Raw genomic sequence first — 16162 nt, forward strand, 5'->3', positions numbered from 1 at the left:
CAAGCGATGTGCAGGTACAATGTGTGGTGTTGGGCATGGGGGTCACAGAACCCGTGGGAGGTGCATGTCCTCGACTATCTCCATGATGGGAAGTCGTTATAGCATGTCAATTTAGTGTGGTCGTGGCACTGGCGGAGGTGGCAGAGGATAGGGTCGTTGTCGTGCTATGGCCTCTCGGGGTCGAAGCACTAGTTAAGGACGTGCAGGGTTAGCAGGTCGCGCTCCTTCTAGGTGTCCTGGGACTTCCACAACAGTCCAAGAGCTGGTTCAATCTATCATTTCTCGATTAGAAGCTCTCGATAGAGCCTAGAGGGAGGAGGAAGAGGCCATCATGACCAAACTTGAACAACTCCAATACTTCTAGTGTTGTGTTTGTGAAAGGGTAGTGGTTGTCTGGCAAGGGAAAAATCTCTTGACGGAGAAAGTTGAAAAGATAGAAACTTGGCTTGCTCACTTTGAGCACCATGTCAGTTGTCTGTATCACCCTCCTCCTCCTCTAAGTACAAGGCCAGATAATCCTACTTCAATTACCTCTGATGACTGATTATGGTCACTTGTGTTTTTCTTGTTTTCTGGTATGTTATGCCTCTAAGGCTATGAACCTCTCAACTAACCAGTTTTCTTTTTGTATGTTGTATAGTTATCGTATTGGTCAAAAAACATGGCCGGGATGAGACCACATGCATTTTGACATCTTTGTATATGCTCTTTGATTAATAGAAACTTTTCGACTTACAAAAAAAAATTCAATTGGGAATTTGGTTAAATTCACTTATCAATAAATTTAATAATTTTTATTATTTGACCCTGACCAAATTTATTATCTATAGGTTAACCCAATAGATACTTTGCTCCTTTTATCCTATAAAAAGGATCTTCAACACTTGTTTACTCACAAAATCTCTTTGGTCCTTGATGATGGATGGAGTAACCATCTGAAATGTTGGACAGATAAAAAACATTGCATAGTTCACTTCTAGAAATATCCAACAACAAATTTGTCTCATTTCACCAAGAAAGTTGCTAACTCGTTAATCCACTTTAACTTTAGTTTCCATTTTAGTGCTATAGCATCAAATATAGCGCAATTCACCAATTAAATAGTTGCTAACCCATTCATGTCTGGACCATGCTCTCAGTCACATAATATCCACAAGACCGAGTGCTGGAGCTAAGCCTTCAGCCCTTGACTTTTATATCCCCCCAAAAATTCTATGTTGCACCTTCATTTTCCTCTGGGGTCCATGCTCTGGGTTTACATGTCTCGATGGGATCGTGTGTCATTGTCAGATTGCATGCCAACATGTTCCAGTGCCTCATCAACCCAAAAGTAACACATGTATCTAACTTCTAAAACACTGAGGTGCCTGGACTTCTAGGGTTTGGGGTGATGTGCCCTGTGGAATCCAACATTCTTCCATTGCACAATTCTAATCAGTCTATGATGTCCACTTCTGCTAGCTATTCTTACCAAGTTGTCCTAACATAATATCCTCGTGTTTTTTAGTTTGCGAACTCACGAGAACTTTTGAGGTCATTCTTCCAGGATGATGTGATTTCTAGTTTGTATGCCACATCTGCAAGGACGCCACATGTCACTCGTCGAGTGGTGCCATGTGTTACTCATTTTCAGCCCACTTACCACTAAAAAACACCAAATATGCATGCCACATGTCACACCCTAAATGGTGCCACATCATGCTGACACCATTCTAACATCATCATGCCATTGTGTATCCACCATGGATCGATGTAACTCCATGCATCTAATGAAATCATGCCATGTATCTTACTTCGATTTTTCCATGTGGCCAAGTGCCATGTAATCGTACGATAGAAGGACGGTCTCAGACCTATGTTTTTCAATAATTTATTTAATTAAATTTTAAGGACTTGGGTCTAATTTCTTCATTTCTCCACAAAATCACCTTGCCACCTCAACCCGACTCCCCTATCTCTGGGACTTCCACTCGTGCTTGCCTTTAAAACTCACGGGGAAAAATTCTAGGATGATGTGGCTTGTGGTTTCCCCAGCTGTGTAAATTGTCTCCAATAAATGTTACATTTACTGCTGACATCCTCCGCTGTGTTCTCCCGAATCTCTGTCCCTGGATGTTTTTCCTTGTTCTCTCTTTGAAACTTTTGGGGACAAGACTTTCAAGGTGATGTGTCTAGTGGGCTCCTCCACCATCCAATAATTGCTCGTTCGACTTGCCACACTATTTGGCCATGTTTCTGTTGCGCTACTATTATATTACCGCCAATGGTTTTCAAAAACCCCACTTATTTGGTTTGGAGGTAAAGGGGGGAGGGGGTCTGCTTTTAACATGGACCATCAATCATATGATCATTGATTTGTGCAATCATCCCATAATGGACCCCCCTTGTCATTAACCCTTAGGCATACATGGGCCCGCACAATTTATTTTATGTATTAGAGGGGGCACGTGGTGTGCATCCACCATCAAACTTTATCACTATGTAATGGTTTTTGCACTACACCGACTTAGGCCAAATTGTTATGCAACCAACTCACAAAATAGAAGAAAATATAGAGCAATGACTTCAAAAATCAACATCTTCGAGGGTGCAACCTCCTTTACATTACACAAATGAATAATTCTTGGATTATACAAATGAAAAAACCTCCTTTCTATAGATAGGATTCTAAGGGGTCACAATATAATCAAATCCGACATGGCAATAATAATATAAGGGCACAACAATAACAATAGCGGGCTTTTATGGGGCACAATAATAACAATATGGGGACAATAGGGGCACAAAAATAACAATAAGGGCTACAATGACAATAGTAATGGGGGAATCACTAGTATTATAGGGACCTAACATGTCCCTCTCCTTCAAAAACGTGTTGTCCTCAACGCTTGAGTAGTTCTTCCACTTGATGAGATACTCCGAAATTGATCAATTTCGTAGTGGTTGATTTCTTGTTTCTATGAATGCTTCAGGTTCCAATATGATTTTTCCTTCCTCGTCAAGTTTTGGCAATATTTTTTGAACTAGGAGCTTGTCACCTATAACCTTCTTTAAGCATGAAACATGGAAACCTGGGTGCACTCGGGAAGCTGTAGGAAGCTCCAATTTGTATGCCATAGTACCAATCTTTTGCAACACCTTGTACAGACCATAGGACTTTGGTGATAATTTTTATCCTTCTTAGCTTGCTTGAGGGACATTTGTTTATATGGTTGTAGCCGTAGAAATACCCAGTCACCTACATCAAAACTTATTTTGCTGCGATGTTGATCTACTTGTTGTTTCATTCTATTATGCGCCAAAGTGAGGTTGTCCTTTAAGAGTTGGAGAACTTGTTTTTGATGCTCGATGTGATCTTCCACTGCTTGAACCTTAGAATTTTCTCTTAAATATTATGTGATAGATGGTGGATGATATCCATAAAGTGCCATAAATGGGGTCATTTTTGTTGTAGTATGGAAGGAAGTGTTATACCACCATAGAGGCAACCATTTGAGCCATTGTGTCTATTTATCAGATACAAAGCAACAAATATATCCTTCCAAACATTTGTTTACTATCTCAATTTGCCCATCAGATTGAGGATTATAAGATGATCTATGAGCTAACTGAGTACCAAGACAAGAAAATAATTCTATCCAAAAATTTCCAGTGAAAATGGGATCTCTGTCGCTTACAATAATATTTTGGGTTTCCATGTAGCTTTCGAATGTTTCCATAAATGCAGTAGAAATTGTATTGGCTTTAAATGGATGAGATAATGAAAAAAAGTGTGCATACTTGGTAAGTCTGTCAACTACCACCATGATGACACTCTTTCCTTCGGACTTGGGTAAACTTGTGATAAAATCCATTGAAACCTCCTCCCAATGTTGACTTGCAATGGATAAAGGTTGTAATAGACTTGAGGTCTTAATTGTTTCAACTTTAGTTTTTTGGCAAACCAAACATTCAGCCACAAACTTTTGAATATCAGATTTAAGCCCATCCCAAAAAAATCCTTCTTAAGCCTGTGGTAAGTTATTAAAAATCCTAAGTGCCCTCCTAAGGGAGAGGTGTGCAATTCCATAAGAATCTTTCGTTTGAGTTGGGAATTCTTACATAGGTATACAAGATCTTTGTACCATAACGAATCATTTTTCCAGCTAAATGTATTAGATGTATTGGGATCTTTTTGTGGCTTTTGAATGAGTGCCCACACTTCTTCGTCATTCTTCCATTCATCCCTTGCTTCGTTTATCCAATCTAGTTGTAGAATAGAAATGGTGCAAAGGAATGCTTCCACATCCTCATCCTTTCTTGAGAGTGCGTCAGCCACAAAATTTTTCTTCCCTTTTTTGTAGATGATTTCAATTTCATAACCCAACATCTTTGTGACCCATTTTTGCTGCTCTTATGAAGATAATCTTTGTTCTAAAAAGTATTTAAGGCTACCATGATCCACTTTTACCTTGAAGTGTCTTCCCATTAGGTAGGGTCACCATTTCTTAAGTGCATGTAGTATTGCCAACATTTCCTTCTCATAAATAGCTTTGTGTGGATAATTTCCTTTGATTGGACGACTTTCGAAAGCAATGCATCTTTCTTCTTGCATTAAAACATGACTAATTCCATTTCCTAAGGCATCACATTCCACAATAAAGGTTTTTGTGAAGTCTGGCATAGCTAAGAACAATGCTTGGCACATTGCCTCTTTAAGATGTTCAAAGGCCTTCGTTGCTTTTGGAGTCCATGAAAATGAATCTTTCTTCAATAATGTTGTTAGAGGTGCTGCTATTCTCCCATAATTCTTAACAAACTTGTGATAATACCTTGTCAACCTGAGAAATCCTTGTAGATGATTTATGGATGTGGGGATTTTCCATTCCTTCATGACTTTAATGTTTCTAGGGTCTACCTTAACACCTTCATGAGATACAATATGACCCAGATATTCCACCTCTTGTACTCCAAAGAAACATTTGGAGCTTTTTGCATATAATTGTTTCTCCTGCAATAGTTTGAGCACCTTGTCAACATGTTGAACATGATCCTTCCAAGACTTGTTGTAGATTAGTATATTATCAAAAAATACTAACACAATTTTTCTAAGGAAGGGTTTGAAAATGGAATTCATCAAACCTTGAAATGTAGAAGTTGCATTGGTAAGGCCAAAAGTCATGACCGAAAATTCAAAATGACCCTAATGAGTTCTAAATGTTTTTTTCGGAATGTCTTTAGTCTTCATTCTGATTTGATGATATCCTGAATGAAGATCCAACTTGGTGAAGTAAATTGATCCATGCGATTCATCTAATAATTCATCAATGACATGAATGTGAAATTTCTTTGTAATAGTGAGTTTTTTGAGCTCCATATAATCCAGACACTTGCACCATGATCCATCCTTCTTGTGCACCAATACTACTGGAATAGAGAAAGAAATTTGACTAGGTTGAATTATACTAGCCTCTAGCATTTTTGCAACCATACGTTCAATTTCACTCTTTTGGGCATAGGGATATCTATAAGGCTTGATGTTTGGAGGAACACTTCCTAGAATCAAATGAATAGCATGATCACGATCATGAATAGGTGGGAGGCCTTTGGGAGTCTCAAATACCTTGGAATGATTTTCCAATGATTTTTCGAGATCTGGAGAAATAGATGATTTCGATGTGGGAACTTCTAGAGAACATAATTGTGCAATTACACCTCATTGTTCTTTCCTTAGAAGCTTTGTCATTCCGTTAGAGTGATTATCTTTTACTGGTTTCCCTGTGATACCCCTTAATTCAACTTCCTTTCCTTCTGAAAAAAAATTCATGAAAAGTTCTTGAAAATTAAAAGCTATCATACCCAAAGATTGTAGCCATTGAAATCCTAGTACAACATCAACACCACCCATTGGAATGGAAATCATTGGGTTATTCAATACATATTCTCCCATGGATAGCTTGATATTATGGCACTTTCCAGAGAAATTTATGGTTCCTCCACTTACAACCATCACTTGACACTCTGGTACTGGATATAGGAAGCAATTCAATTCCTTTGCTATCTTACAATGAATAAAATTATGGGTACTGCCCGAATAAATCACACTATTACCTTTTTGTTTTTGATATGTCCTTCTATCTTGATAGTTTGAGGAGTGGTAATTCCGGCCAATTCATTACAATATATGGTCAAATTCATTTCTTCTTTCTCTAAGGTTTGTTCCTGGTGTATATCCTCTTCTTGTGATGTTTCTTGTTCCTTTTCTTCATCCTCTTCACAATCTATGTAAGATAATTTCTTCTCAACACACTTATGACCTTTAGTGTATTTGTTATCACAACTGTAACAAAGCCCTTTTGCTCTTTTTCCTTCCAATTGTTGTGGTGTCAACCTTGTAGGTTGTGGAAGGCTAGGGGAAACAACACGTCCATCTTTATAGTTGTGAATGGTAGGCTTCCTTATTGCCATAATCTTGCTTTCCATTTTTCTTGCCAACCTGAATGCCTTCTCCAATGAATCAGGGTCCCAAAGGAAAACCGCATGTTGGATGTTACCCTTTAAATTCCCTATGAACACATCAATCCTATGCTCCTCTGGAATATCTTTTACCCTTATATTCAATTTTTGGAAGTCCTCAATGTGCTCCATCATTCAACCCTTTTGTTTGAGATTTATCAATTAGCTAAAAAAGGTGTTTCTTTTTGTATCCTCATAATGTGCTATCATTTATTCTGTAAAAATTTCCAAGTGACAATTTGTTTATGAGAGCAAAGCCATCGATACCATACAAACTGATTTGGTTCTAAATATAAAGTTGCAATGCGTACTTTTTGTGTGTTTTTCACATTATGGACATCAAAATATTGCTCCATTTGTAGTATCCATGTTGTTATGAAACCAGCTCAAGAAAAGATAGAAAATATAGATCAACGCCTTAGAATTTAGCCTCTTCGAGGGGGCAACCTCCTTTACATTACATAAATGAACAATTCTTGGATGATACAAATGAAAAGACCTCCTTTCTATATATAGGAGTCTAAGGGGTCATAACATAATTAGAGCCGACATAACAATAATAATGTAAGGGCACAATAATAACAATAGTGGGCTTCTATGGGGCACAATAGTAACAATATGGGCACTACATGGGTACATCAATATAATAAGTGGGTTGTAATAATAACAATAAGGGGTTACACTAGTAGTATAGGGGCCTAACATGCCCCTCTCCTTCCAAAAGTGTTGTCCTCAACGCTTGAGTAGTTCTTGATGCTTCTATATAAAATTCTTGTCCTCCCATGTGGAATCTTCAGTGGTTAAGTTCTTCCACTTGATGAGATACTCTGAAATTGATCGATTTTGTAGCTGTCGGGTTCTTGTTTCTGTTACTGCTCCAAGTTCCAATATGATTTTTCCTTCCTCTTCAATTTCTGGCAATATTGTTTGAATTGGGATCTTTTGCAACTTTTGAATAAGTGGCCATACTTCTTCGTCCTTCTTCCATTCATCCCTTGCTTCATTTATCCAATCTGGTTGGATAATAGAAATAGCACAAAACAATGCTTCCACATCCTCATCCTTGAAGAGTCTTCCCATTCAGTAAGGTCGCCATTCTTTAAGTGCATGTAGTATTGCCAACATTTCCTTCTCATAAATAGCTTGCTTGAGATGTAGCAATAAAAATACCCAATCACCTACATCAAAACATTTTTCACTGCGATGTTGATCTACCTGTTGTTTTGTTTGATTTTGCACCAAAGTGGCATTATCTTTTAAAATTTGGAGAACTTGTTGTTGATGCTCGATGTGATCTTTCACTTCTTGAACCTTTTTCTTCTTGATATATCCTTCTATCTTTAGAGTTTGAGGAGTGGTAATTTCTTCCAATCCTTTACAAGATATGGTCGGATTCATTTTTTGATGCTCGATGTGATCTTTCACTTTTTGAACATTTTTCTTCTTGATATGTCCTTCTATCTTGATAGTTTGAGGAGTGGTAATTTCGACCAATGAATTACAAGATATGGTTGGATTCATTTCCTCTTTCTCGATGTGATCTTCACTTCTTGCACCTTTTTCTTCTTGATATGTTCTTCTATCTTGAGAGTTTGAGGAGTGATAATTCTTGCCAATGCTTTACAAGATATGGTCTGATTCACTTCTTCTTTCTCTAGGGTGGGGTCCTGGCATATATCTTCTTCTTTTGATGTTTCTTGATCCTTTTATTCCTCCTCTTCATATTCTATGTAAAATAATTTCTTCTCATCACACTTATGACCTTTAGTGCATTTGCTATCACAATTGTAACAAAGCCCTTTTTCTCTTTTTTCTTCCAATTGTTGTGGTGTAACCCTTGTAGGTTGTGGAAGGCTAGGAGAAACAGCACTGCCATCTTTATAGTTGTGAGGGGTATGCTTCCTGGTTTCCATAATTTTTCTTTGCACTATGTTACAAAGCCCTTTTACTCTCTCCAATTGTTGTGGTGTTGCTCTAGAGAAGGTGTTTCTCTTTGTATCCTCATAATGTGCTATCATTTCCTCCATGAAGATTGACCACGTAACAAGTTGTTTACGAGAACAAAGCCCTTCATACCATAAAAATTGATCTGGTTCTAAATATGAAGATGCAATACATACCTTTTGTAACAGTGGTACACCATGTAGATCAAAATATTTCTCCATCTGAAGTATCCAATTTACCGGATCCTTGCCATCAAACTTCCTCATCTTGCTTTTTCTTGATTTTGGGAGCTCTATCTTGAAATGACTGTAACTCTGTACTTTCGGATCCTTAAGTTCTAAAATTGTGACATGTAGTAGCCCTTTGTGTCCTCTTTCCAATGCCTCCAGTCTGATCCAAATTGGATTCTCCAAGAAAGAGTTATGCACAATCTCCCAAGATGACCTGATTATAGACCTTTCTAGAAGAGCGAAATTGTATGAAGTGCCACGTGTCACAGTTTTGACCTTTTACTTTAAAAAATATTTACAAGAAACTACAGTCCAACCTCTTTTTTTACCTTCTTACGAAATTTCAATCCGATGCTCAGAGAGAAAGTTATGACGATTTTCCCCAAGTCACCTGTATGGAGTGTAATTTAGGAGTCTGCAACAAGGCCAACTTCCTTAGATCATATCTCCGCAAATATAGTGCGAAAAGCTCTAAAATTCAAACCCAAGGTTCAGTGCGATTTATTCTCAAATGGGGTTTTTTTTTAGCTTCTGAAACGTTTTAGAAAAAAAGTTACAGCGAAAAAGCCACGATGACTTGTTTGGAGTAGCGAAACCCTAGAATCCAAAGCTCTCATACCAAATGTTATGAAACTAGCTCAAGAAAAGATAGAAAAGATAGATCAACGCCTTAGAGTTTAGCCTCTTCGAGGGGGAAACCTCCTTTACATTACATAAATGAACAATTGTTGGATGATACAAATGAAAAGACCTCCTTTCTATATATAGGAGTCTAAGGGGTCATAACATAATTAGAGCCAACATAACAATAATAATGTAAGGGCACAATAATAACAATAGTGGGCTTCTATGGGGCACAATAGTAACAATACGGGCACTACATGGGTACATCAATATAATAAGTGGGTTGTACTAATAACAATAAGGGGTTACACTAGTAGTATAGGGGCCTAACACATGTTATGGGATCCTTGCCATCAAACTTCCTCATATCGATCTTTGGAACATGGTGGGTCGTCAATCTAACGTTAGAGTCTATAAAATCATGATTAAAATTTCTTTTTTTCTCATCACGAGTTTCCTTTACTACCATTTTTCCATTAGTAAGCATTTCTTGTAGCAACTTTGTCAAATTTGTCTTCAAATCTTCCATGTTGCCTTGAAGTTTTTCTTCTATACCATCCATCTTAGCTTCCACGTCTTTCTTTAAACCATCCATATTAGCTTGCACGTCTTTATTTAAACCATCCATATTAGCTTCCATGCCATCCTTCTTATCTTCCATGCCTTTCTTTAAACCATCCATCTTAGCTTTTGTTACTTTTTGTGAGAGTGAATTTTGTTGCACTTGGTCTCGTAATTTTGATATATCATGTTGCATTTCTTCCTCTTCTTCATGAGCATTGCTAGAGATTTCAGGTTTCTTACTAGGAATTTCCATTTTCTTTCTTCAGGTCATCAATAAATTATAATTATGCTTCACTATGCCCTTTGAATTCCTTGAAACTAATTTTTCAAACCAAACTTGTGCAAAAAAAAAAAAAAAAAAACTATGCACCTTTTTCACTTTGTAGGATCTTGATATTGAATTTGTTATATCTTTGTAATTTTGGATCTCCAAGGTTTGAAATTTCATCTTGCGGTGGCCCTTTGAGTCCTCTTTCCAACCCTGCAAGTCTGATCAAGATTGGATTCTCTAAGAAAGAGTTATGTCAAATCTCTCACGATGACCGGATTATAGACTGGTTCAGTAGAGTGAACTTGTATGAAGTGACATATGTAACTGTGTTGACCTTCAGACCTGAAACCAATGAAAAAAAACTACAGGTCGTCCTATTTCTATAACTTTTTATGAGATTTAAATCTGATTCTCAGAGAGAAAGTTATGACGATTTTCACCGGGTCACCTTTTTGAGATATAATTTAGGATCCTGTAAATACCCTAACTTTGTTAGATCATATCTTCGACAATATAGCGAGACAAGATCTGAAATTTGTACCTGAGGTTCATCACGATTTCGGCTCAAATCGGTTTTAATTTTAGCTTCTAAAATGTCATAAAAAACAGTTATAGCGAAAATGCCACAATGACCTGTTTGAAGTTGTGAAACCCTGGAATCCAAAGCTTTGATACCAATTGTTATGAAACCAGCTCACAAAATAGAAGAAAAGATAGAGAAATGACTTCAAAATCCGCTTATTCGAGGGGGCAACCTCCTTTACATTACACAAATGAAAAATTCTTGGATGATACAAATGAGAAAACCTCCTTTCTATATATAGGAGTCTAAGGGGTCACAATATAATCAAAGACGACATAACAATAATAATATAAGGGCACAACAATAACAATAAGGGCTACAATGACAATAGTAATGGGGGGAATCACTAGTATTATAGGGACCTAACACACACACCAAATTTTCCACCAATGTGGAAAAACACCAAGTTTAACTTTTCAACTTGGTCTTTGGTCTTAGTACCTTTGGTTGGCCATATATTTCGATCCAGGAGGCCATTTTTAGACTTCCATATACCAATGGGAAGCTCCTTTAAATCTCTATCCATCTGAGTGTTTAATAGGTATTGAGATGATATTTTGAACTAAAAATGGCTCCAAAACCCTTGCTCTTTGATCAATCTACTGGCACTCATATTTTCCTTTCCCATCAATGACAACTTATATCTAACAGAAGGCCCAAGGCCCTGAGGCTAGATGGAATATTTGTTTGCGTGACTCAATTACATTGTTGAAGACCAAAGGCCTTGAGGCTAGTAGGCATATTTTTTTGCATAGCTCATGCACTATTGAAGGCTGAAGGCCTTGAGGTTAGTTGGCATATTTTTTTGTATGACTTGATTACTATTGAAGGTGAAAGGCCTTGAGGCCAGTCGACATATTTGTTTGTATGGCCTAATTTCACTATTAAAGGCAAAATGCCTTAAGGATAGTTGGCATATTTATTTGCATGGCTCGACTGAAGGTTGACGACACCAAGGAATTGGTTGGCATATCTATTACATGGTTGGTTCGTGAAGGCCAAAGGCACTGAGGCTAGTTGGAATATTTGTTTCGTGGTCTAAAGGAACAAAGCCCTAGAATGCACTGTTGATATATTTGGTTCATGGTCCAAAAGCGCTGAGCTCTAGAAGGCGCTATTGGAATATTTGGTTCATGTGACCCAATTGTAATATTGATTCGTGAAGATCAAAGGCCTTTATTTCTGGAAGGGAAATTGGCATATTTCTTTCATGGCACGATTGGAGGTCAAAAGCACTAAGGCATTATTTTACCCTATTGCTTCATTAGAATCCTAAAGGAACAATCATTATATTGGAGACCAGATGGAATTATCATTATATTGGTAATTTTGGTTACATTCAAGGCTCAAGGGTACTGTCATTATATTGTTAATGTTGGTTACGTTGAAGGCCCGAAGGAATTGTTGTTATATTGGTTACATCGAAGGCTCGAAGGAACTGTCATTATTTTGGTTACGTCAATGAAATGAAGGGAAAACTATTATATAGGTTATGTTGAAGGTCCAAAGGCACCATTGGAATATTAGTTACAAGGTCAACTTTGGCCCAAGACAAATCTGATTAAGCTCGAAGGATTATACTTTTGACATTATCAACACAACATAGTTGACAAGATGCTATTAAGTTTTTTTATTGTCACGACACAACACATTGGTGGATTAGTGGTTTGGTTATGTTAACATCGTAGAGGTCATGATGTTGAGTCAGTTGTTAGATTGACTATTTTTATTTTTTATTTTTTTTTTTGGGGGGGGGGGGGGTGTTTATAGGCGCCTCGAAAGGTGCATTTTGTCACACTTGTAAAAGTACAATTTGTAGAATTGGAATGGATAATTTTGTAGAATGCACCCTTTAAAGTGCATTTCATCGTATGATTAATTTTTGTTATGTTTTAGTGTGATTTTAACGTTCAAATTTAATTCTAGAAAGTGGAAAATGGAACAAATACTTTTATGATCTAACAAGGTGACGTGATGAATTATGAGGATGCATATTTGATGTAAAAAAACTATATTTTCTCATGTTCATATGTTCTAGCCTCATCAACATATTTTTGTAGATGTTCAAGATGAGAATTGAAGAAGTTATTGTTGTTGTATATTGATGAATAGAAAGTGATGGTACTTATATGAACATGTTTATAGCGGTATATTGTTGTTGATGCTTGTGGATCCACTTTGAAATATTGTGAGACATGGTCCATAATAGGTTGAAGGAGGAGGTGGGTGCCTCAATCAAGTTGAAGACTACTGAAATTAGGTGCTTGCATATCTTTCGAGGTTGGTTCCTTAATCAGGTTGTAGCTTATTGCGATTTGGTGTTTGCACATTTAAGGGGTTAGTACCTACAAATTTATTTTTGTGGGTTAGTACCACCAATAGGTTGGTGCCTATCAAAAATGAAGAAGATAAATAGAATTCATGGTTTTCTCCTACAAGGGTTTCCATGTACATCTGATGCTATGTTATGTTAATGTAATGATGTTCTTTCATGATGCACAATTATGTTTACAATTTTGATTGATTGCAAGTATTTTGAAGTTGATGAAAGTTGGCCATTACTCTAATTCCCCCCTGGCTGCCAACACCCCCCCCCCCCCCCCCCCTCCACCACCCCTCTTAGTGTAATAATTAGTCTAACAATTGGCATAAGAGGCAGATCCTTCAAGAACAATTAATAATTGGAAGTTTGATCATAGGGAAAATGGCCTCTATCATATCATTGGGCAAGCCTCCTCAATTTGATGGAACCAACTATGCTTTCTGGAAGATAAGAATGGAAACATACATCATATCATTAGGTATCGATGTTTGGGTAGCTATAGAGAATGATTATTAAGTTCCTGCTACTCCACCCACTAATACAACTAGTAAAGGTCTATATACATCTAATGCAATAGCTCAACATAACATGTTGAGTGGCTTATCATATTTTGAATTTGTCAAAGTAATGCATTACAATTTAACCCATGAACTATTGAACAAGAACATAAATTATTAGGAGGGGGACAAGAAAGTGAAGGAGGCCAAGTTGCAAACTTACAGAGGTCAGTTCAAAAGTTTGAAATGGAAGAGGATGAGAACATTGCTTCATAGTTTCTTTGAGTAAACAATATTTTCAACTCTATCATAATTCTCAGTGAAAGAGTCAAGGACGTTGATATTGCTCAAAAAATATTGAGATCACCTCCTTCAATATTCAATCCCAAAGTATAATCCCTTGAAGAGCTATCATACATGGATATGCTTCATGGAACTCTCATTGCATATGAGATGACGATAAAAAAGGACAAGTCAGAAATCAAAGATGCAACATTTAAAGCATCCAAGGAAGGTAGCAATCATACAAATCAAGAAGACTCCAGTCATGAATTAGATGAAGAAGAATCCAATTTTGTCAGAAAGATAAGAAAAATGGAACAAGAAAGTTTAAAGGTAAGCTTCCTTTTAAATGTTTTGAATGTGTAATAATAGAACACTACGCCCTAAATTTCCTTATGCAAAAAATGAATGATAGTGATGATTAAGTGAAGTTCAAATATAACTATCATAAGAAAAGACAAAATACCAAAAAGAAATATCTATTTTCAAAGGGAGAGAGTAACTACGAAGGCAATGCTAGCATGTCTAATGATGAAAGAGGAGAAATATTATTCATAGTTGAAGAAGAGATTGAAGCAAAAGTTGATTATGAAGGAGAACCCATAAGTGCTTTGAAAGAAATAAAATCTCCAAGAAATATGGTGGATCATATAGAACAACAAATACAAGATAAAGATCGGGATGTAGACTTCATTGTCACTATCAAAGTCGAACTAGATAAATTTAAAAGGCTAAAGGAGTTTATGTTAGAACAACTAAAAAAAAAGAAAGAAATTTGTGAAAAATTAGAAGAAGAAGTTGTTCTTTTGAAAGGAGAAATAGAATAGCTCAATCATAACTTAAAACTCCTTAAATGGTTTGAGTCATTATATCATATCCTTAGCATCCAAAGATATCCTCTCATAGAGCTATTCGTTGTCAGGAAGATTACAAGACATCCAAAGATGAATATATATTAAGGACATCAAATTGAGAACAACCTAAGAATCACATGCATACATTCATTGGATCCAAAAACAACTCAATTGAGGATTCCAAGCAATTGATGAATCAACCCAAGCATGTTAACTTCAAAATTTTAGACGACACATGAAAAGACACAAAGAATCAACAATACACATCTATTTTTTTGGGTATTTTTTATATTCTTTTGATGACCCAAGGATGGGTGGGGAACCCAAGGATGGTGGGTGGACCTACCCATGGTTTATTTTATGCCTGCTATTTTTTCCCATGGTATTTTGTATATTCAGTCAAGAGAACTATGGTTGTGTTCTAATCCAAGGTTAGTGGATTGGGGTTTATGAATGCTTCGACTTGTATATAATGTATTGTAACATTGAAGGGAATATAATGAAAAATCAATCTGGTTTTCCCGTTTTGGGCTTGAGGAGAAAATATTTGTGTATATTTTTATGTTCTCTCCATTGTTTACTTTTATGTTTTAAGAATTTGTTTGCAGGTGATTTCTATACATGGTTAAAACCTACATAGTCCATGTAAGAAAATAATCTAGGATGAAATTATAAGGCCCACCGCGACAAAATATCTTCTCAAGATATCTACAAGCAACAATGGAACCAGAGTCAAATATCAACAAAGAAATGAATCTCTACCAATGAATAACTTTAGAAGATATCCTTCACCAAGACTGTTGAGATTGCAACAAGATGATGGAGCTTAGTGAAAAGAGTCGCCTTCACTAAGTGGGCCCGCAGGCTATTTTTGGCGCAAGTCTATTTTTAGACTATGTCTATTTTTAGACATATGGATCATGTCTATGTTTATGGATGATTGATCAAGTTGGGAAAATAGATGGACTTCTATTTTTGATGAAAGTGTGAGTGATCACAGTGTGAGTGATCAAGTCTATTTTTAGACTGGCTGTCAAAAATAGAAAAGTCAAATATTATTATCTCACAATAATATTTGGACTATAAACTTAATCTTATTCTCTTGGAGCACTTCAGTTTGAGCTACGGAAGTGGCACATGCAGCTGTCAGAAGGAAATTCGTTTTTCTTATGAGTCAGTTGAGTTGTTGCATGCATGACTTCAGTTAGAACTCAAGTGAGTTGAGTTTAGTGGACTGGAGGTACAGTTGATGGAGTTGTGTTCAGTTTAACTTAGTTAAACTGGTTGTAGTTAGTCTAACTGCAGATAGACTAATGATGAGTTGTTAAACTAATTATTAACTCATAATACAACTAAAGAATACATCAGTTAACTCAGTTGCATGTCAGTGCATGTTCAGTTCAACAGGGACAGGTGGTAGAGAATCAGATTGCTATCAGTTGTGACTATAGTTGTGCACCAGATCTTGCACAATCAAAGGATTGAGTATGCCAAT

This window comes from Pinus tabuliformis, chromosome 3_2 (genome assembly GCF_031772625.1).
Source record: "Pinus tabuliformis cultivar Carrire ecotype Pingquan chromosome 3_2, CPIR1, whole genome shotgun sequence".
NCBI lineage: Eukaryota > Viridiplantae > Streptophyta > Pinopsida > Pinales > Pinaceae > Pinus > Pinus tabuliformis.